Raw genomic sequence first — 22,678 nt, forward strand, 5'->3', positions numbered from 1 at the left:
GGTCAGTGCAGACTCGATGGGCTGAATGGCGTCCTTCTGCACTGTAGGAATCTATGATTCTATGAAATAGGAGTAGCAGTAGGACATTCAGTCCCCTGACCTACTCTGCCATTCAATAAGATCATAGTTGATCTGACCATCACCTCAACTCTATTTTTGTACCAGCACATGAACACCACCTCCCAGACATCCACCCACCCAAAACCTATAATCTTTGATTCCCTTGTAGATCAAAATTATGTCTAACTTGGCCTTGCATGTATTCCATGACCCAGACTCTACTGCTCTCTGGGAAAGAGATTTCCAAAGACTAACAATGCTCAAAGAGGAAAGTCTTCCTTGTTTCCATCTTAAATAGAAGACCACTTTGTTGTGAACATGACACTTTAGTTCTAGATTCTCCCACAAGGGAAAACATCCTCTCAGTCTTTCAGGACTCCTCAGAATCTTGTATACTTGAATGAGATCACCTCTCATTCTTTAAACTCCAGTATATTCCTAGTAGCTTGCCCATATGGCATGGGTTCACCACATCACTGGTTTTCCAATCAGCTACCTAGCCTCCGGGATCAGAAAGGCCGCCCTCGACTCTTGCACATTTCCTGCCAGTATTAAATGGGGTGGTGGGGGGTGGGGTGTTGGGGTGGAGTTAGGAAAGAATGGTCTGTCCACCCTGCAAGAAGCAATGGCAGTACACTTAGAAAATCACAATAAAACCATGTTGGGAAAGGAAAATAAGTGTTTGCCAAATTTATTGGAGTTATTTAAGAATGTAACAAGCATGGTGGTATGGTGGATAAAGGGGAACCAGTCAATGTAGTTTATTTGGATTTCCAAGAGGTATTTGATAAAAAGTTATTGCACAAGGCAAGAGCTCAAGGTTTTGTGGGTAATATATTAGCATTGATAGATAATTGTTTCTTTAACAATGGATTCCAACATTTTCCCAATGACAGATGTTAGGTTAATTGGCCTTTCGTTCCCTGCTTCCTGTCTCACTCCTTTCTTGAATTAAGGTGGTACATTTACAGTTTTCCAATCTGCTGGAACCTTATCAGAATCTGGAAAATTTTTGATTACATCCACTACCTCTGCAGTCATATCTTTTAAGACACCAGGATAAAGAACAAAAAGAGGACTGGTCTGCTTTTGGTCCTAGTATTAGTCCCTTTCTCTCATTATTATTTTCTGCAGAGAAACATAAAATGCTTTTGTCAGTTCTACTCATTGCAGAGAGAGCTGGAAGGTATGAAGTCTGCCCCTTGATTCATGCAAGGATAGACTCAGCCAGAATGGCAATGTGGCTAATGTTCATGATCTCAAAAAGAAATCTGATTTCTGCTGAATTTTTAATTGGTTCCATGTTGAGAAAAGAAGTGGAATCAGAAGGGATGCATTTCAAGGGTTTTGGACTTTTGATGCTTGGGCCATGAATTTCTTTTGGAACCGGAAGAAACCCACTGTCAATTGGCAGGGTTCTGTTTCAGTTGGGCCTCTAAAGTCCGTGAATTTTTATCAACCCTTTTGTCAGTCTAAGTCCCAAGGGCTGAGTGTGGGCAAGCTCCCTCTGTGCCTGTTATCCTGCCTCTCTGGTTGAGTTGTAACTTGGCAAAGGCCTGGAGACTGAGATGCTGAGAGCAATGAGACATATCAGCCTCCAGATGGCTGTAAGTGAGGCCCCAATGGAGAGATCCAGCCAGGGAAGCAAATTTAATTAAAACAAGTTGCATATTGATACGTGATGTCTCCTCCCACCATGCACCATAGGCAATCAAATTGTGAAACTCTCCAAGAACACAACTCCAATTTCAAGCACACTGTGCACAGGGAAATCCTTCCCCACAGTTTTTGGATCGAAAAACACTCACCAATATTTCGAGAAGATTGAAGTCGTTAATAGTGTTGGCCCTTAAAGTTTGAAGAAACACCTATTCACTGTAACATTCAAATGGGTTGTTTTGGGAATAGGGAAAGGCTAGAAATATACATGAGTGAAAGAATCAGAATGTTATGCTGAAAAGGTTAAATGAAATAGGTGAGGGTCCTTGTGACGTAAACAAACACCAGTTCAGATTATATATTGGCTGAATGTCTGGTTTATGTGTTGCGCTGGAAGCAGGTCTGAGGTAACAATAAAGATGGGTGGATAACTGGGCCAGCAGGCTGGAATTCATGTCTCCATTTACTGCAACATTAACCCAATTGCAATGATCCATATAAGGCCCTTGAACCTTCACTTCTCACACCCCAGACACCATACGTGTCTCATCATATTCTCTCATATCACCATACCCCTTCCATTCCCTATATCTACCATACCTTCCATGTTTACTTACATACTTCCATGGCTCTCATGTCTCCCATTCTCTCTCATGGTCCCTCATATCTCCCATGCTCCCTCCTCCCCCATGTTCCTTCTTTGCCCTGCATGCATCCTCCATACCTACTCACCCGGTATCCATATGTTCAGAACCAAGGGCCATTGGCAAGCCTGTGAAATAATCCTGAAACTGACTCAAAGGCTTTGTAAAGATTAGCTGAAAAAAAAATGAACCAGCGTATAACTTCTTAAAAGTGTCAATCAACCACAACCTTTCATAGTGTCAATATCAGAAGGTATTCACCACTTCTGACTCAATAATCTTGAATTTAGAAAACGTAGAGACAATGAAAATCTCTTCAAATATACAGCAAGTTATTAGCTACGGAGAAGAAGGGAAGATTTGTTTGGCGTCTTTATTACTTTGTGAAAACCTACTGTTTATTGCTTAAAAATATATTTTGTTAATCTTTTCGTCTTACATTTATTAGGACAATCGCAAGCATACCAATGTTGAGGAAACAACTTTCTGCCATATGAGAACAGACTGCTGATTAGTTGGCAATGGAACTCTGATTGGTAGAGGCATTGCCATGGAGAATGGAGCAGTTATAGAGGTTTACAGCATGGAAACAGGCCCTTCGGTCCAATTTGTACATGCCACCCCTTTTTTTAAAACTCCTAAAATAATCCCAATTGCCCGCATTTGGCTCATATCCCTCTATACCCATCGTACCCATGTAATTACCTAAATGCTTTTTAAAAGATAAAATCGTACCGACTCTACTACTACCCCTGGCAGCTTGTTCCAGACACTCACAACCCTCTGTGTGAAAAAATTGCCCCTCTGGACACTTCATCTCTCCCCTTTCACTTTAAACCTATGCCTCTACCTTTGGGAAAAGATATTGACTATCTACCTTGTCTATGCCCCTCATTATTTTATCGAACTTTATAAGGTCACCCTTCAGCCTCCTACACTCCAGAGAAAAAAAGTCCCAGTCTATTCAGCCTGTCCTTATAACTCAATCTATCAAGTGCCGGCAGCATTCTAGTAAATCTTTTCTGCACTCTTTCTAGTTTAGTAATATCCTTTCTATAATAGGGTGACCAGAATTGCACACAGTATTCCAAGTGGGCCTTACCAATGTCAACTTCAACAAGCTGTCCCAATTCCTGTATTCAATTTTTGACCGATGAAATCAAGCATGCTGAATGCTTTCTTCACCAGTTTGTCCACCTGTGACTCCACTTTCAAGGAGCTATGAGCATGTATACCTAGATCTCTTTGTTCTGCAACTCTCCCCAATGACCTCCCATTAATTGAGTAAGTCCAGCCCTGGTTCATTCTACCAAAATGCATCATCTCGTATTTGCCTAAATTAAACTCCATCTGCCATTCGTCAGCCCACTGGCCCAATTGATCAAGATCCTGTTGCAATTGGGGATAACTTTCTTTACTGTCCACTATGCCATCAATCTTGGTGTCATCTGCAAACTTACTAACCATGTCCCCCATATTCTCATCCAATCATTGATTTAAATGACAAATAACAGTGGGCCCAGCACTGATCCCTGAGGCACACCACTGGTCACAGGCCTCCAGTTTGAAAAACAACTCTCTACAACCACCCTCTGGCTTCTGTCAAGAAGCCAATTTTGTATCCATTTAAATACCTCACCCTGGATCCTGTCAGATTTAACTTTATGCAACAACCTACCATGTGGTACCTTGTCAAAGGCCTTGCTAAAGTCCATGTAGACGATATCAACTGCACTGCCCTCATCGACCTTCTTGGTTACACCTTCAAAAATCTCAGTTAAATTTGTGAGACATGATTTTCCACTAATCATATCCTTACGTCTCTAAATGCCTGTAGATCCTATCTCTCAAAAAACCTTTCAACAATTTACCCACCACAGATGTGAAGTTCACTAGCCTATAATTCCCAAGCTTTTCCCTGCAGCAGTTGATGATAACTGGCAGTTAACTGACAAACTTAAACCAGGCAGTTTGACTCTGGTTCAATTACAAATGATAAAACAAACTTGAATTCACAAAGCACCTTCATATCCTCAAGATTTCCCAAAACAATTAATTTATTTTGAATTGTAATGATTGTTTTCCTATAGACCAATGTAGTGGCAAATACTGCACTGTATGTTTTAAAAAATAATGAACAGTTGACCAGTTGCTTTAGTTGGGGTATGAATATTGGCCAGGGCATTGAAAAACAAAACATGTGCTTCTTTTTTATATCTACATGAACAGGCAGATGCCATTTTAGGTTAGTATTTCATCCAAAAGATGGCACTTCTTTTCAGCGCTACTTGATGTGACTAGTTTGATTACATATTCAAATCCTAGATTGGAGATTGAAACAATATAAGATGAACACAAAGTAAATTTGAACCATCAATTTACCCAAAATATCTTTGCAAAGGAAGCCCATTTTAAATGAACATGAATTTGTTTGTGTTAGTTATACACAATTTATATTCTTCAATAATTCATAACAAAATAATAGTTATGTACTTTCATTTTAAGCTAAAGCAAGAATGTTTGATGTCTGAATCATGCCAGTAATGAGAATATGTCTCCCATGTTTCTTCTCCCTAACCCATTTCCCAAATTTATGGGTTTGCTTATTTGCCATCTTCAAAAGTTGGAACTGGATTCAGACATCTGACACTAATTATGCTCATCACACTTCTAGATCATTATCTTATATCTGGAAAGGGAGACTTGTACCTGTTCTAAGGACTTGATATCAAACTCAGATTGTGAAGTTGAAAGTTAAGTTTCTTCCGCTTGATAACTATCCCATTTGTTCTAATATTTTCCGGCTTACACAGGAGAAGTAAGAATGAATTTTGTCTAGTGTCTACTTAGATCATTGAAGAGCTATAGCTCCAGTTACCAGTTAAAACTGGGCTCCATTCTGATAGATTACTTCCATTGTAATTATTGTTTATCTTCTGTAAGCATCACTTCAGCTGTCGTGGCAAGTTAAATTACTACTTTAGTAATCCCTTTCTTTTTTGCTTTTCAATCTATTGGCTTGGATTCTTTGTGATACTGTTTTCATCACATTTGTTCATATGTTTGATTATCACTGACTTATCCAGTCAATTGTGTGTGGAAGTAGCTTTAAAGTACAAATAAATTGATTTGCATAGTAAAATTTGATCTTCAATAAAGCAATTCCTCATGCAGAAAGAATCCTGCCTATTTATCTATGTGTCAATTTGTGGCCAAACCTCCCAATGGCAACTTGAAATTAAGCCTACATATGAATATGTAAAATGTACGGTGAGAATTTAGGCTTTTCATCAAACCCAAAAATCCCCACGGTGCTGAAACAGGCCATTTGGCCCATCGAGTCTGCACCAGCTCCCTGAAAGAGCATCTTTTCCAGGCCATACCCCACCTCTCCCCATCATCCCATGCATTTACCATGGCTAATCAACCTATTGTATGCACCTTAGAACACTAATGGATAATTTAGCACGGCCAATATACCTAATCTGCAATTTGGACTGTGGGAGATAATTAGAGCACCTACAGGAAACCCACACAGGCCCAGGAAGAATGTGCAAACTTCACAAAGCCACCCAAGCCCAGAATTGAACCCGAGCCTTGGCGCTCTGAGGCTGCAGTTCTCTCCTTTGATGTAAAGGATTAGAGAACCAAAGCAATTATGGAGTGCACATTTTTCTCCGTACCAAATTTATAAACAATTAGTATTTCCAGATCATGCACATTCATTTATTTTCTCCAAGACAAGATTATCCACTATTGTGTTGTTAGATTGGAACTACTCATTTTAACATGAAGACTTTGTAGTGTCGAGTTAGACAGCCAGCTCCAAGATATTCTGTAGTCATAGAAGTGGAGTGCTATGTATGTATGTGCTTCATAACCAACAGCCCATCTTACCTTTTGCTCTAACATTTCTAGCACTCGTAACATTGCTTTCAAGCATTACCCCTCCCCCTAAATTTGCCAGCCTGAATGTGTCTTCCAGTCATATCAGTTCAGCTGGTAACCCTTGTCACTTTGACCTTTCATCACCACTGAGGCAATACTATAAAATCCTGATCTACCGTGCTATTAAAATAACGCAGCTCCAGTAAAGAAGCCATTTTGAAACATGTTGGGCAGGATTCTCTGATCCCGTCCATGCCCCCCTCGTTGCAAGTGAGAACGGAGAATTTGACATTCCAGACAGAACTCCATTCATTGCAGCAGCACCAGAGCATCCCAGCCGCAGATGAGATTAGAGATCCTCGGTGTCGATTTTTTGAAAATTTTGTACTTTTGTATAATTTTGATTTTAGAACATAGAACACTACAGCACAAACAGGCCCTTCGGCCCACGAGTTGCGCCGATCACATCAACTCCTATCTATAACCCCCAATCCCATAAAACCCCATATACTCATCCAGAAGTCTTTTAAAAGACCCCAGCGAGTTCGCCTCCACCACCACTGACGGCAGCCGATTCCATTCACTCACCACCCTCTGAGTGGAAAAACTTACCCCTAACATCACTTGTGTACTTTCCTCCCCGCACCTTAAACCTGTGTCCTCTCGTAGCGACCATTTCAACCCGGGGAAATAGCCTCTGAGAATCCACCCTATCCCTCTCAACATTTTATAAACCTCTATCAGGTCGCCTCTCAACCTACGTCTCTCCAGGGAAAAGAGACCCAGTTCCCTCAACCTGACTTCATAAGGCATGCCTCCCAATCCAGGCAACATCCTTGTAAATCTCCTCTGTACCCTTTCAATAGCTTCTACGTCCTTCCTATAGTGAGGCGACCAGAACTGCGCACAGTACTCCAAATGAGGCCTGACAAGGGTCTTATAAAGTTGCAGCATTACCTCCCGACTCCTAAACTCAATCCCTCGATTAATGAAGGCCAGTACACCATACGCCTTCTTGACCACCTCTTCCACCTGCGAGGCCGATTTAAGAGTCCTGTGGACCCGGACCCCAAGATCCTTCAGCTCCTCAACACTACCAAGACTCCTGCCCTTGATAGTGTACTCATTCATCCCGTTGGTTCTGCCAAAATGGACGACTACGCATTTATCCGCGTTGAAGTCCATCTGCCACTTCTGCACCCAGTCCTGCATCCTATTTATGTCCTGCTGCAACTTTTGCCATCCTTCCAGACCATCCACAACACCACCGACCTTCGTGTCATCAGCGAACTTACTTACCCATCCTTCCACTTCTTCATCCAGGTCATTTATGAAAATGACAAACAGCAAGGGTCCTAGAACAGATCCCTGGGGCACTCCACTGGTGACTGGCCTCCATTCAGAAAAAGACCCATCCACAACCACTCTCTGCCTTCTGCAGGCCAGCCAGTTCTTGATCCACAAGGCCAAAGGCCCTCGGATCCCATGCCCTCTCACCTTCTCAAGAAGCCTTGCATGGGGGACCTTATCAAATGCCTTGCTGAAGTCCATGTACACCACGTCCAAGGCACTTCCTTCGTCAATGTGTTCAGTCACATTATCGAAGAACTCAACTAGGCTCGTAAGGCACGACCTGCCCTTGACAAATCCATGCTGACTATTCCTGATCATGTCAAACCTCTCCAAATGGTCGTAAATCTTGTCCCTCAGAAGCCTTTCCATCAGCTTACCAACCACTGAGGTCAGACTCACCGGTCGGTAATTTCCCGGGCTATCTCTGTTCCCTTTCTTGAAAATAGGGACTACATCCGCAATCCTCCAATCTTCCGGAACCTCTCCCGTCTCCATTGACGATGCAAAGATCATCGCCAGGGGTTCTGCAATCACTTCCCTCGCCTCCCACAGTATCCTGGGGTATATCCCATCTGGTCCCGGCGACTTTTCAATCTTGATAGAATTCAAAAGTTCTAATACATCCTCCATCTTAATATCCACCTTAATATTTTGGTGAAATAGAGTTCACGTGTCAAACTATTCATTTCAGTATTAGTTGAGAACATTATAAAAATAATATATCTATTGAAGTTCTTCAAATTGAAAGGGTTTGAGTTTTATTGCATTGAAAATTTTTTTTTTCAAATGCAGTGAAAAATTCTTGGGTTGCAAACTATTGGGCACATTAGCAATGATGCCACTTAATTACGGCTAACTTGTTCATTTGAAATTGCACATCAATATTCTAAAGACAATCATTTCTATTGCTGGGTAACTATGGAAAATGTGCTGATAGTGGAAACATTATAATTGAGCTTAGCATTTTAATTGTGTTTTTGCAAATCATGATCGTCATGGACTCACGAGTCTAATGATTTTTAGTTCGCATCACTACCTGTCCCATAACTTAGATTTATCTACCTATCTCTCCATTTTGATAAAATGTTCACTGCTGACGTTAAGCTCGTCAGTTCAGTAGCTCTTCCTTAATTCTTCTAAGTACAAACTGTACTTTTCAATTAGTAAGTCAGTGCCTGGGAGTAAAACTCAATAACTATTATTTATCTCTTTTCTAAAAAAAACAATTGTCATGAGGGTTGTCAGTGTTCTAATGTAAGAATTTAAGGAAAAGGAGTGGGACTAGCCACTTTGTTCCTTAAACCTGTTCCACCATTCCTGCACCAAAGCTAAGCTAATGGTTGCCTTGACTCCACTGACTTGCCTGCTCCCCCCATAATCCTTGACTCTCGTAACATCTGTTTAACTCGGCCTTGAATATATTCCATGACCCAGTCTCCATGGCTCACCGAGGGTGAGAATTCCATTGACCCGCAGAAGAAATTCCTCATCTTTATCTCAAATAGAACTGCCCCCGAGTCCTAGATTCATTCAAAAGAGGAAACATTCTCTCAGCATTACCCTGTCAAGACCCCTCAGAATCTTTTATGTTCAATAAATGCACATCTCATTCTTCTAGACTCCAGTAACTTATCTGTTCAATTGTTTCTCAGGAAAAAAATCCCTCAACCATGGACTCAACCTAGTGAACCTTCTCTGAACTGCTTCCAATGCAGGTTTGTCATTCCTTGACCAGAACTGTACACGGTTCCCTAGGTATGGTTTCACCAATGCCCAGAATTCTCCACTTTTAAATTCCATCCCTTTTATAATAAAAGCCAACGTTCAATTTGATTTCCTGATTACTTTTTGTACCTTTGTGCTGATGTTTGTGATATATGCACAAGAGCATACAGATCCCTCTGTACTGTAGCATGCTGCAGTCTTTCTCCATCTAAATAATAATTTATCTTTTCCTTCTTCCTTACAATGTGGACACTCTCACATTTTCCCGTGTTATACTTTTTGCATCTGGTAAGTTATGCCTGTTCATTTCACTTAACCTATCTATAGGAGGGATTTTCCATGGAACCTGTTACATGTTTCATGGTGGGAATCTGCTGTTGGCCAGAGGAGGGATCTTCTGGTCCTACTGTTGTCATTGGGGTTTCCTGTTCAATGCAACCCTTCCTGCTGGGAAACCTTGGCTGGAAGACCCTGCTGGTATGAACAGCCAGAAAATGCCAGCCTACATCTTTTTGCTGACTCTTTGTATCCTTCTCACATCTTGCTTTCCAACTATCTTCATATTCTCATCAAATTTAGCAACAATCCAATTGGTCCCTTCATTCACGTCACTAATATAGGTCATAAGTTGTTTAGGTCCCAACATCTATCGCTGTGAATTCCACAACAGTTACAGTTTGCCAACCTGACAATGATCCATTTGGCACAAGATTCTGTTTCCTGTTTATTAGCCAGTCCATTTGCTATCCGTGTGAATACATCATCCTTAACACAGTAAGCATTTTTTTTATGTTGTAATGTCTTACGTTGCATCTTATAGAATACCTTTTGGATATCCAAATACATTAAATCTAATGGTCCCTCTTAATTCACCCTCTTGTCACATCCTGAAAGAACTCCAATAAATTAGTCAAACATTATTTCTCTTTCGTAAACCATGTTGAATCTGTCCGATTGTATCTCTTTTTTAAATGGCCTGCTACTACATTTTAATAATGGAATCTAGCATTTTTCAATGGTAGACATGAGGCTAACTGGCTTTCTGTAATGAGATAGGCCAATTAATAATCTTGTTGTTAAAAAAAACTTATAGGGTCGAACTACCATAAAATGATAGAATTTTACATCCTGTTTGAAAACGTGGTCATTCAATCGAAAACCAGGATGTTAAATTTGAACAAAGAAAATTATGAAGGAATGAGGGGCAAATTGGCTGAAGTGATTTGGAAAATTTACATTAACAGGAATAGAGGTACACAGGTAATGGATAGCTTTTAAAGGCTTATTACATGGTTTACAGTAATTACACATTCTTTCAGGCATAAAATCCCAAAAAGAAAAGTCAGCCAGCCCTGGCTAGCAAAGGAAGGTAAGGATTGTATAAGATTAAAAGAAAAGGCCTATAAAGTTGCCTGAAATTGTAGTAAACATGAGAATTGGGAGCATTTTAGAATCCAGCATAGGGGGCTCAAAACATTAATAAACAGAGAATGGAATATGAAAGTAAACTTGCAAAAAACATGAAAATAGACAGTAAAAGCATTTAAAGATATGTAAAAAGGAGACGTTTAGCTAAGATAAATGTAGAAGTCAGGAAAATTTGTATTGGAGAATAGAGCAATGACAGAGATGCTAAGTGATTTTTTTTGCCTATATTCACTGAAGAAGGTGCAAGGGTTGAAGATGAATTGGGAATTAAAGGCTATTAGTATTTGTAAGTAGGTTGTAGTTGGTGAAATTAATGGGACTTGAATGTTAAGAAGTCCCTGGGACCTGATATTTTACATTCTGGAGTGTTGAAATAGGCAGCTTTGGAGATAGTGGATGCATTAGTAACTATCTTCCAAAACTCAATAGGTTCTGGAATGGTTCCTGCAGATTGGAAGGTAGCAAATGTCAGCCCGCTCTTTCAGAAAGTAGGGAAAGAGGAAAGGGGAAAGGGGAACTATAGATCGATTAGCCTTACATCTATCATAGGCAAAATGTTGGGGTATGTATTTTGACCCTTAGAAACTACCAGCTCTTTGACAGTATGATTCTCTGTGGACTCCGACATGGTGTCAAGGCAAGATATTCTCTCTGGAAGAGTCTTCATGGACAATGAGAGATGGACGAGGTGATACAGAGGTAGATTCAGTAGAACAAAGATCTGAATACTGTTTCATCTCTAGAAACACAGCTGACTCCTGAAAAAAAACAGAAACTTTATATGGCGCAAATATTCATTGAAAAGACAGATCAGTCTTTAGCAGCTCCTCTGACAAATTATTCAGTGTTGCAATGGCATCTTGCCCTTTCTTCTGGAAAGAACCAATCAGGTTCAGAATATCTTCATGTGAATGATCCCTGTCAGTGGCAATGCCTTATGCATCTGTCACTTCTGGTGTAACATCTTGAAGAACAGAGAGATTTATAACTTTCATCTCTGACCGGGGTCAAGTGGATGATGTCTCTGTGAAAGCAATGAACTTGTGCTGATTGAAGAAACTTCCTCCAGCTTCTGGAGGTTAAAGTTCCACTGTTCCTAAATAAAAGTTTGAAGATTGTTTCACGAAAGAGTTGTTCAAATGCTGAGCATCATCTGTTTCTTCCAGGCTTCCGAGAAGCATGCTAACTTTGCTACACAGTAAGGATGTGCACTGATTGTGGACAATCAATGATCTGTTGCCCCTTGTAATGACAAATAATGCCATCACATGAGCAATAATCCTGCCTTTAATTGGAAGATATGTGCTGCCTGGACCTTGTCATTTGATATCCGATAAATGAAGGGGTATGAGCCAAAGCCAGTCAAGGTCATCAGCTAGTCTGTTACCAGTCTTTCTAGTGTTAATTTTAAAGGTAATTTTGAAACCTTAAATTTGCACCATGAGTGACTAAGATAGTCAAATTGTCAGTGTAGGGATAGTGGCTGCCCCCCAGCTATGGCCATCATTACCTTTCACCATTTTGCCACATCCTTCCGAGTCACATGTACGTGATGCTATTGCGTTTTCCTTTAATCTTGTTTCCTTCAATAACATTGATGCATTTTTTACATTAGTGCCTCCATTGCCGCTATCAGGTTCTGAGATGGTTCTTCTTATCTGTGGACTCTAAGTGTGGTACTTGGTTGCGAGATAAACCATAGTTCTACTCTGATCCTTGCTTAACACTTGTTTATCAGTAATGTATCTGAACAGATTACAGAATAGGTCTGTTGCTCCTGAGGCTGGTGGTGCAACCTGTCCCTCTTGAGAATCTAACATATGGCTAATGTCAATGATTCATCATCATGTATGTCATATTTATTAGCAAATCCTATTTGTTAACCTTTTATTGTACAGATAGCACCAAAAGAACCAGTTTAATTTCTTAAAGCCTGCTTGAAAGCCAAAAAAAGACTTAGAGGGTCATTTAGCCATTTCTAGCACAGAGAATGGCCATTCAGCCAATCAGTCTATGCTGGTTCTCTATGGAGCAATTTAGTCAGTCCCACTCTATCCCTGAAACTCTTAAGTTTGTTTCCTTCGAATCCCCATCCAACTTCCTTTGAAATCATTGACTGTTTCACATCTAGCACCCTTATGGGCAGTGATTGCAGGTCATTACCATTTACTGCAGCACAAATTTCTTCCTCATATTGTCCTGCATCTCTCACCTAAAATCTTTAATCTGTGTCCCCTAGTCCCTGCATAATCAGCTAGTGTCTGCTTTACCTAAGCCTGTCATAATTTTGTATGCCTCTGTTGAATCTCCCCTCAATTTTCCATGGAGAAGAACCCAGTATTGAATGAGCAGAAACTTCCGATGGTGATTTATTCACCCTGGGATACAGCCAGTGCTGTGGACAGAGCCTGCCTCTAGGGCAACATTTTAAACATTGGCTGAAAAGATTGCAAAACCCTAGTTGCACTGAACGCAAAATGTGCTGAGAATTTCGTGATCTCATCTGCTGAGAAAACTAGCAAAATCGCGTGGAAACGCGAGACTTGCGTTTTCATAAACGTGGAACATCTCACACAAAAATGAAACTACCTTCTTTCAACTGAACCAGCCATGATGTAAGTCCATAAAATAGATTTATTAATTGTGTAACATTATGATGGTTTAGAGTTAGTCTTTTATTTCTTGGAAAGGAGAATTAAATAAAGTAATTGTAGTCTTTGGAAGTTTTCCATCTTTTTATGGCAGAAATACTTTGTGCTGTCATAGATCCCCTGTTTGAGACATGACAGGTGATAAAAAAGAAATGTGACCAGTTCCCTAAATATATAGCACTATCTGTGATACTATATCAGTATCAATGAACTGTGCAGAATAAAATACGAACGTTGAACAAGGACAGTGAGACAATGAGATTTTACATCTTTTTGTGTTTATTGATTAGAACAGGACAGCCAGAAGATATATACAAGATTGGTGAAGTAAGATTAAAAATGACAGCGGAGTAGATGGTCTTTCAAGGATCTTCCACTTGTGATGATATTTAATGTGTGTGCAATGCAGAAGATTGGATTCCCATTAGTTTACAACAATCCAGTTACAAACATGCAGTTCCAGTCTCTCAATATTAAAAACCATACATACAATCAGAGATAGCGGTTGGGACACATGTCCTAACATGCTGACTTGTGTGAGAATTGTCTAGGAAGTTTCAATTTCCAAAGGGTAATCTCCCTGCTCCTTAGAGCCGTCTGCAACTGTCTATCTCCGCCTCAGAGTTCAAGCTGGAGGCGTGGAAGAGATCCACAGTACCTGAATATCTATGCAGGAAATGTTAGACAGAGAAAAATTCATCCAACTCCTGTTTAACTGCAGAACTCACACTGACTGCCCAACTATATCCCCTGTGTCCAACTACACGCCTTGTCACACCCAGATACACTGTTAGTGCCTAGCTATGCCCAAGTAACCAACTACACACCTGGTGTCCAACTACATCCCTTGTCACACTCAACTACATCCCTTATACTACCCAACTACACCCCCTGTACCACCCACCTACACCTCCTGTCGCACACAACTACACCCACTGTGCCCGACTACATCCAGTCCTGCTCAACAATAGCACCCTGTCCCGCCCGACTACACACTCTGTCCCAACTGACTACACCCCATCCCGCCTGACCCCCCCCCCGTCCCACCCAACTACAGCCCTTGTCCCACCCAACTCTACCCCCCGTCTCACCCAAATGCACCCCCGTCCCACCAGCTGCACCCCCTGTCCCACCCAACTGCTCCCTTTGTCCCATCTAATTGCATCCTCTAGTCCAACCAAATACATCCCCTGTCCCATCCAACTATACTTCTTGCCACACCCAACTACAGCCCCATCCCATCCAACTACACCCCTGTCTCCCCTCCCAATTACTCCCCAGTCCCCCCTAACTGCGCCCTCTATCCCATCCAAATACATCTCTGCCCCATTCAACTATACCCCCTGCCACACCCAACTACATCCCTGTCCCATCCAAATAAACCCCCAACCCACCTGGCTGCACCCCATCCCACCTGACAACACTCACTGTGCCAACTACACCACCCAACTGCACCCCTTGTTTCCCCCCTCCGACTATCTCCACAAACATCACCACTACTCCCCCAATCATGACTACTCCATAGATCTGACAGCAGTTCACCCAGCTATCTTGCTATTCACCCACCACCACACCTACCTGTCACCCTACCCATCTGACTCACCCACCTACTATCCTATCTGCCACCTCATCCACGTATCCTACCCAGCAGCTATCATACCCATCTACCACTGTCCGCAACTACATCTCAACTACTTACTAACCTATTCACCTATCACCTCATCCATCTGCCACTCTACCCATTTGCCAACTTGCTCTTCTACCATGCTATCTACCTGCTACTGTACCAGCCGCCTTACCTACCTACCCACCTGTTACCTCACCCATCTGCTACTTCATGTACCTTCCACTTGCTCTTTACCCACTTGTCTCAGCAGTTTTACAACCCTAGTCATTCATCCATTCACCCATCCACTCACATTTCATGTCAGTAATGTTCAAACTGGACCTTTGAACTTATGGCAGCTAGTGCCATAAAAAATGGTGACGTGTCCTGTCCTTCCCTTGATTTTGCTCCACTGCAACATAACTCTTTGAGACATTTTTGATCAAGCCAGTTTTGTAAGACCCAGTGAGAAATATGGAGCAGCATCAAGTTGGGTGAATCCGACAATGATGGCTACAGTTCCTTGGAAGATGCAGGCTCCTGCTTAAACTTCTCCTTCCTTGAACTATTTGTAAAAACACAAGTGTGGAAATTGGACCTCATTGTGCCCATTTTATGGGGTAGAATTACCAAGATGGAAAATGGATTAAACTTGGAATGGGTCAGGTTTCCTTCCATGCTCTTCCACTAGGGAATGTTCACAGGAGATGCACAATGAGTGCAGTGGAGGTCACATTAATTTAATAAGTTCAGCATGTTTTCCTTAAATGAAGCCTTCGAGCACTACAATGAAATGAAGTTATGAGGAGACTCTAGCAATGGTGTTGAAAGTGCTGAGGGATGTTTTTAAATTTATGAAGCATTTGGATGGAGTTTGTAGAGAAGGATCATTTTCTTCTTCTGCTTGTGAAGGGCTATCAATTTAAAATTGTTCCTCAGAAAGTGAAAAAAAGAAAGTCTTTGAACAGAGCTTTATTGGAAAATGGAATACTTTAGCAAAGGAAAAGATTGAGGCAAGAAACATGACTTAGATATGGCAAAATAAAATATTTATTTGGAAGGGGACGATATGGGACTACATGGAGAAAAGGTGGAGTTTGTTTTGGATTGTTCTGGAAGACAGTCCATGCAGAAATGATGGACTACTTGATCCTCTTTCTTTGCTTAGATCTTCTATTCCTTTTAGAAAGAAATTTGCAGTATTACACATTGTAATAAAGAATGGATAAGATGAGGAAAATTCAAGGAATAGTCTAATTTGTTTTATTCTTTTTTGTTCTTTTGACACTAACTAGTGCAAACCCAGTCCTTCAGAATCCAAATAATATGTTTAGTAAGCTGAATATTTCTCCAAAGCCAAGGCATGATTCGCTTTCAGTGGCTGATTTTTTTTAAAAAGCCTTATATAACTATATAGTATTAATCAAGTTTCTAAAAGGAAGCCACCCACTTAAGTCAGCCATTATACTCATTAGAATGATTGTTAGCAGCCAGGGGTCATTAGGTGAAGACAGATGCAACAGAAAATTAAAAATGCCAACACTTGAGGGCTTCTGCTAATTAGAATTTGTAACAAATTTTTGCAATTAAATTGGAATGACATTTTCTGTGTGGGAATGACCATTTGAACTCCGCAAAGCAAAGAAAGATCCCTCCTACTTTAGGCAATTGAAAATCACCACTTAGTGGAATGCTGTTGCCTACCTCTCCAAAGCAATTAATAGTTTCTTTCAAGTACATGGAAATCCTCTTTGAATAAAAAGAAAAAAATCATCACCAGGAACTAACTACCACAAGTGTGTCCTGGGCATTGAATGCAAATGATTTGATGCATTTATCAACACATATAAAAGCAGGAATCTAGGAGGAAGAGTAGGCCGTTAAGCTTCTTAAGCCTGCTCCAGCATTAAATGCGATAATAGCTGATCTGTGTCCTAACTCCCTTGAACTGCCTTGGATCTATATCCCTTAATACCCTTGACTAGAAAAACTCTGTCAATCTCAGATTTAAATTTTTTAATTGATATAACATCTGTTTTGTCTTGGAATATGGAAGCGGCATTTCCCTGTCAATTCCTTTCAAAACCTCTATTAAAACACCCCCTTAACCTTTTATATTTCAGATATCACAGCTTAGTTTTTCTGATTGTCCCTTCTAATTCATTTTTTCTCATTTAGTACAGAGGATACGCCACCCAGGTTAAAGAAAAATAGTTCAGACCGGTATTCTTCTTTCCTCATTTTACTGATATTCCATTTTAAAGTATACAAGACAAATTCAGGCCACTATTCTTATTTCCCTGTTTGACTTTTTTTCTTCTGGGCTGGAGGCTCTCCAACGTAACGCAACCTTTTGGTACAATATTTGCGAAGGTATGAGGGGAGGTCTTGTCCCTACCTCTGAGCCAGGAGCCCTAGGTTCAAGTCTTATCTCAGGACCTGGTAGCCATGGAAAACACATTCCTAACATTATGAACTTGTAAGTCCATCTATTATGTCTATTGCAGGTGATAAGAATGGGAGACTCTCCTGGTCAGGCATACTTGATGGTGGACTGGCACCCTTCTTCTGTAGGCTCTGGTGGCAGGCTAGCAACCTGTTCTAGGGGGAAAAAATAGCCATGGAAATAGACATGGGCACGTGCTTTGTTTGCTTAATATCTCATTAAATGGAAAAACATTGGGCAAGGCATGTTGCTTGCGAACTCAATAGCTTATTATTTGCCCTCATTTATTACAATAGACAAGAAGATTCTGGTTTACCTAGTTGAAGGTCATGGTAGTCGCCTCTCTAACATTATTAGGGATATTCATTAGGGATAGGATTTATAGTTATTTGGAGAGTAATGAATTGATTGGAGATAGTCAGCATGGTTTTGTGGAGGGTAGGTCGTGCCTTACTAACCTTATTGAGTTTTTTGAGAAAGTGACCAAAGAGGTGGATGGGGGTAAGGCAGTTGACGTAGTATATATGGATTTTAGTAAGGCGTTTGATAAGGTTCACCATGGAAGGCTTCTGCAGAAAATGCAGATGTATGGGATTGAGGGTGATTTAGGTAATTGGATCAGGAATTGGCTGGCGGATAGGAGACAGAGGGTGGTGGTTGATGGTAAGTATTCGTCATGGAGTTCAGTTACGAGTGGTGTGCCTCAGGGATCTGTTTTGGGGCCACTGCTGTTTGTAATTTTTATAAATGATCTGGATGAGGGTATAGTTGGGTGGATTAGTAAATTTGCTGATGACACCAAAGTCGGAGGTGTGGTAGATAGTGAGGAAGGGTGTCTTAGTTTATAGGGGGACTTGGACAAGTTGCAGAGCTGGGCCGAGAGGTGGCGGATGGAGTTTAATGCGGAAAAGTGTGAGGTAATTCACTTTGGCAGGAATAACAGATGTGTAGAGTATAGGGCTAACGGTAGGACTCTGAATAGTGTGGATGAACAGAGGGATCTAGGTGTATGTGTACATAGATCCCTGAAAGTTGGGAATCAAGTAGATAGGGTTGTTAGGAAGGCATATGGTGTCTTGGCGTTTATTGGTAGGGGGATTGAATTTAGGAGCCGCAGCGTCATGTTGCAACTGTACAAGACTCTGGTGCGGCCGCACTTGGAGTATTGTGTGCAGTTCTGGTCCCCACATTATAGGAAGGATGTGGAGGCTTTGGAGAGGGTGCAGAGGAGGTTTACCAGGATGTTGCCTGGTATGGAGGGGAGGTCCTATGAGGAGAGACTGAGGGATTTGAGGTTGTTTTCGTTAGAAAGAAGGCGGCTGAGAGGGGACCTTATTGAAACATATAAGATGATTAGAGGTTTAGATAGGGTGGACAGTGATAGCCTTTTTCCTCGGATGGAGAAAGCTAGCATGAGGGGGCATAGCTTTAAATTAAGGGGTGGTAGTTATAGGACGGATGTCAGGGGTAGGTTCTTTACCCAGAGGGTGGTGAGGGATTGGAATGCCCTGCCTGCTGCAGTTGTAAATGCGCCTAGTTTGGGGGCGTTTAAGAGATCCGTGGATAGGTTTATGGATGGAAAGGGTTTGGTTTAGGTTAGAGGGTCATTGCTTTTTAACTGGTCGGCGCAACATCGTGGGCTGAAGGGCCTGTTCTGCGCTGTTATGTTCTATGTTCTATTATCTCAGTGATGTTCAAAATTAGCCATACAAAGGAAATCTACTTTAAAATTCTCATTTACTTTTAAAATTGTTTAATCATCCTCTTAAAATGACACCCTTAAACCATTCAAATTAGGGGAAGGAGTCTGCATACTTAGTAGTTCAAGTATAAGTCCTTCATACTTCTGTGCCAGTTGGACCATAATTTCACAAAAACAAAGACACTTAAATCAAATTATACCCAAATGATGGATGCATTGATAAATACAGAGATTGTCCAGATTCATATAAAATACCTCCAAAGAGTGTTTCTCTTTTAATGAGAAGATGAATCCATTGACTATTTAATGATTTCACCAAGACACTTATTGAGGATAGGAGAGTCAAAGCTTTTTATCTTCATCGACTGCTCAGGTACGCTCCAGTCAGCCTCATGAACCTCATGTGAAGTTTGAGTTCATGTTCTCACTAAATAATACATCATTTAACTGCAGGTCCAATAGATTTGCTGACTTAATCTAGGATTTATCCAACAGTAAAGTAACAGCACAGAAAACCTTTTTTCTAAAGCTCCACAAAATTCAACAGTACAGACCAACAAGCAAGGAATCTGGGTGTATATATTTACCTGAGCTTTATGGACCAGATGACCAGAGCTTAAACTGGCCCATAGCTTATAGGCTGGCAAGCTCTGAATGGCCCAACTTATTCAAAATAGCACACATACTCACTCTTTAGTGCACCATTCAGTCAATAGAATGGGGGATTTTATACATACATCGTATGTACATCATTAGTTCCAAATGTTGGCTTAGTAGGAAAGTTGGCCTTGAAATCACTATATTTTTATGGCTCATAACTTTAGATCTCCGGGGCGTCATACCCAGCAGGGAGGGAGGTATCCTAAAGATGCGCCAGCCAAAAGTCTCCCGGAAAATTTGCACGGCAGTTGTCTTGAAAGTTCAAGCTTCCAATGGGCATTTGCGTTGCATTGGGAACCAACTGAAACTCTGATTTAAAATCCAAACTTTGGATGGTTCTGAATGTCTTTCCAGAATAATTATCAGAAAAAATTCGAAGAATTAATACCACTTCTAATTCCTGAGTAATTATACTACTGACCCCAGTCCCGATCCCCCAACTGCACCTTACAACTACCAGGAATGATAAGGACAGTCAACATGGCTACAAAATTGGCTGAGTAATAAGAAATAGATATATTTATTGTAAAATAAAAGCTCATGATATAGGGTGTAATATATTGGCATGAATTGAAGATTAGCTGGCTAACAGGAAACAGCATTGGCATAAGTGTGCTTTCTAGTTGGCAGGATGTGATGAGTGGTGTATCACAGGAATAAGTGCTAGGGCCCAAACGACTTGGATGAAGGGACTGTGAAAGTACGGTTGATAAATTTGCTGACAGCACAAAGATAGCAAGGAAAGTAAATTGTGAAGAGGGTGTAAAGAGACTATAAAATGTTACAAAGTAAGGAGGTTGTACTTTAGTTGTGCAGGGCATGGGTGAGAACATACCTGGAGCATTGTTCACAGTATTGGTCCCCTTATTGAAGGAAATGTGTTAGAAGCAGTTCACAGTAGACTAATACCAGGTATTGTCAGGTTAAATTATGAGGAAAGGTTGAGATATCAAGTTTGTATCCATTAGAGTTCAGAAGAGTAAGAGGTGACTTGATCAAAACTTTAAGATCCTGAGGGAACTTGACAGGGTGGATGCAGAGAGAAATTTTCCTCTTGTTGGAGAATCTATAACTACAGGTTATTTTTAAAAACGAAAGGTCGCTTACTGAAGACAGAGACAAGGAGAAATGTTTTCTCTGAGGGCTGAGGTTATGGAACTCTTCCACAAAAGGCAGCGGGCCCGATTCTCCCAAAAAAATTTTAAGTGCTGAATTGACAGGAAATATTGTGTAATTCGCAATTGTTTTGTCAGTAGGAGTTCAGATTCGAATTTCCCACACTCTGTGCAGTGCAGAGGTCACAATCATGAATAACATTTAAAGCTGGTGGGGCCTATTCATGCCAGAGCCTGACAGTTCCAGAACTCTGCGTGCGTGCAGTGGCCCCGATCTGTCAGACTGCAGTGTGCTGGCTAGCCTGGGCCCCCACTGCATTGCAGCTCGTTTGGGACCTGCACGAGCATTCCGAGCCAGCCCCAACTCCCACCCTGTCCTGGAGCACTGCAATCTCCAGCCTCCCTCCTCCCACCTACCGCCTCCCAACCCTCTGTGGCCCCGATTGCTCCCCCACTCCAGCGGGGTCTCCCCCTCGTTCCTCATAAGTGGGGAACTATTCTAAACCCTGCCAGAGTGGAATACTTCTGGCAGGATGGGAGATGCTATCAGGCTGGAAGAATTCAGTTCCAGACCTGATAATCACATTTAAAGTAGATTTAAAAATAGATTTAAATCATTTACCTTGTCTTCCCAGCCGTTTCCAGAGCGGTCCCAATTGGGCCTATTCTGTCCGGCTAGGAGAGACGTGCACGCGTTGGAAACACATGAGTGAATCCTGTGAAATGGCCAACACGCGCACCTCACAACCTGACGTGCCAAAAGGCGTGCGCGTCAGGATGGGAGAATCAGGCCCAGCATCTTTGTATATTTTTAAGATAGAGTGAGATAGATTCTTGATGAACAAGGAGGTGAAAAGTTATGAAGGGTCAGCAGGAATGTGAGTTTGAAGTTATAATCAAATCAGACAAAATCTTATTGAATGACAGGGCAGGCTTTAGAAGCCGAGGAGCCTCCTCCTGTTCCTAATTCATATGTATGTATGTAACTTCCCTAAATCAGTAGCAAATAAGCCATGTCAGTTGTTCATTTCCGCTTAGATACAGACTTTGTATGGGCTTTAGATTGGGAAATGTGAAGATTATGAATCTATTTTGATGCAGTGCCTTCCTCAGGGAATCTGAGATCTATAGATCAGTGATGGCTCAGTTGGTACCAAGCTGCTTTTGGGTCAGAAGATTGAGAATTTGTCTCCTACTGCAGGACTTGAGAACAAACATTAAGGCTGACACTCCAGTGCAGTACTGAAGGAGCACCACACTGTTGAAGGTGCCATCTCTCCCTGATATCGTAGTCAATGTGTGTCCCTCAATCAGTATCAAAGAAAAACAGATTATTGATTCATTATTACTTTATTGTTTATGGGAATTTGTTGTGTGTGAATCAGCTACTTCATTCCTAAATTACCATTGTGACTGTACTTCAAAGCTATTTAATTGCTGTAAAGAGCATTGAGTCTTCTGATAATCATGAAAGGTGCTAAATGTAAGTCATTTATATTCTTGATCAATCTGATTGATATGAGAAATGTAAAAGAATATGCATTTTAAATCTCTGATGGTAATTAAAATCTTAAGGAATGAGTTTTCACACTGGGTCCAATTAGCCCCACGTTTTTTCTCGGCTTCCCACATGCACTGACACAGATGGTTAACTAGCAAGTTAAAAGAAGCTAGGACGGCTGGGTGTGAAATTTTCCTTGACTGGGAAAATGAAATGACAGTAGTTACAATGTCTTTCCAT

General features: G+C 41.2%; 1 protein-coding gene across 1 annotated transcript in view; it reads left to right on the forward strand.

The window, feature by feature from the left end:
* The window catches only part of il1rapl1b (interleukin 1 receptor accessory protein-like 1b), a 688,249-nt gene that overhangs the window by 346,674 nt on the left and 318,897 nt on the right, over positions 1–22,678 (forward strand). The window lies entirely within an intron of this gene.

This window comes from Carcharhinus amblyrhynchos, chromosome 15 (assembly GCF_965287045.1).
Source record: "Carcharhinus amblyrhynchos chromosome 15, sCarAmb.v2.hapA, whole genome shotgun sequence".
Lineage (NCBI taxonomy): Eukaryota > Metazoa > Chordata > Chondrichthyes > Carcharhiniformes > Carcharhinidae > Carcharhinus > Carcharhinus amblyrhynchos.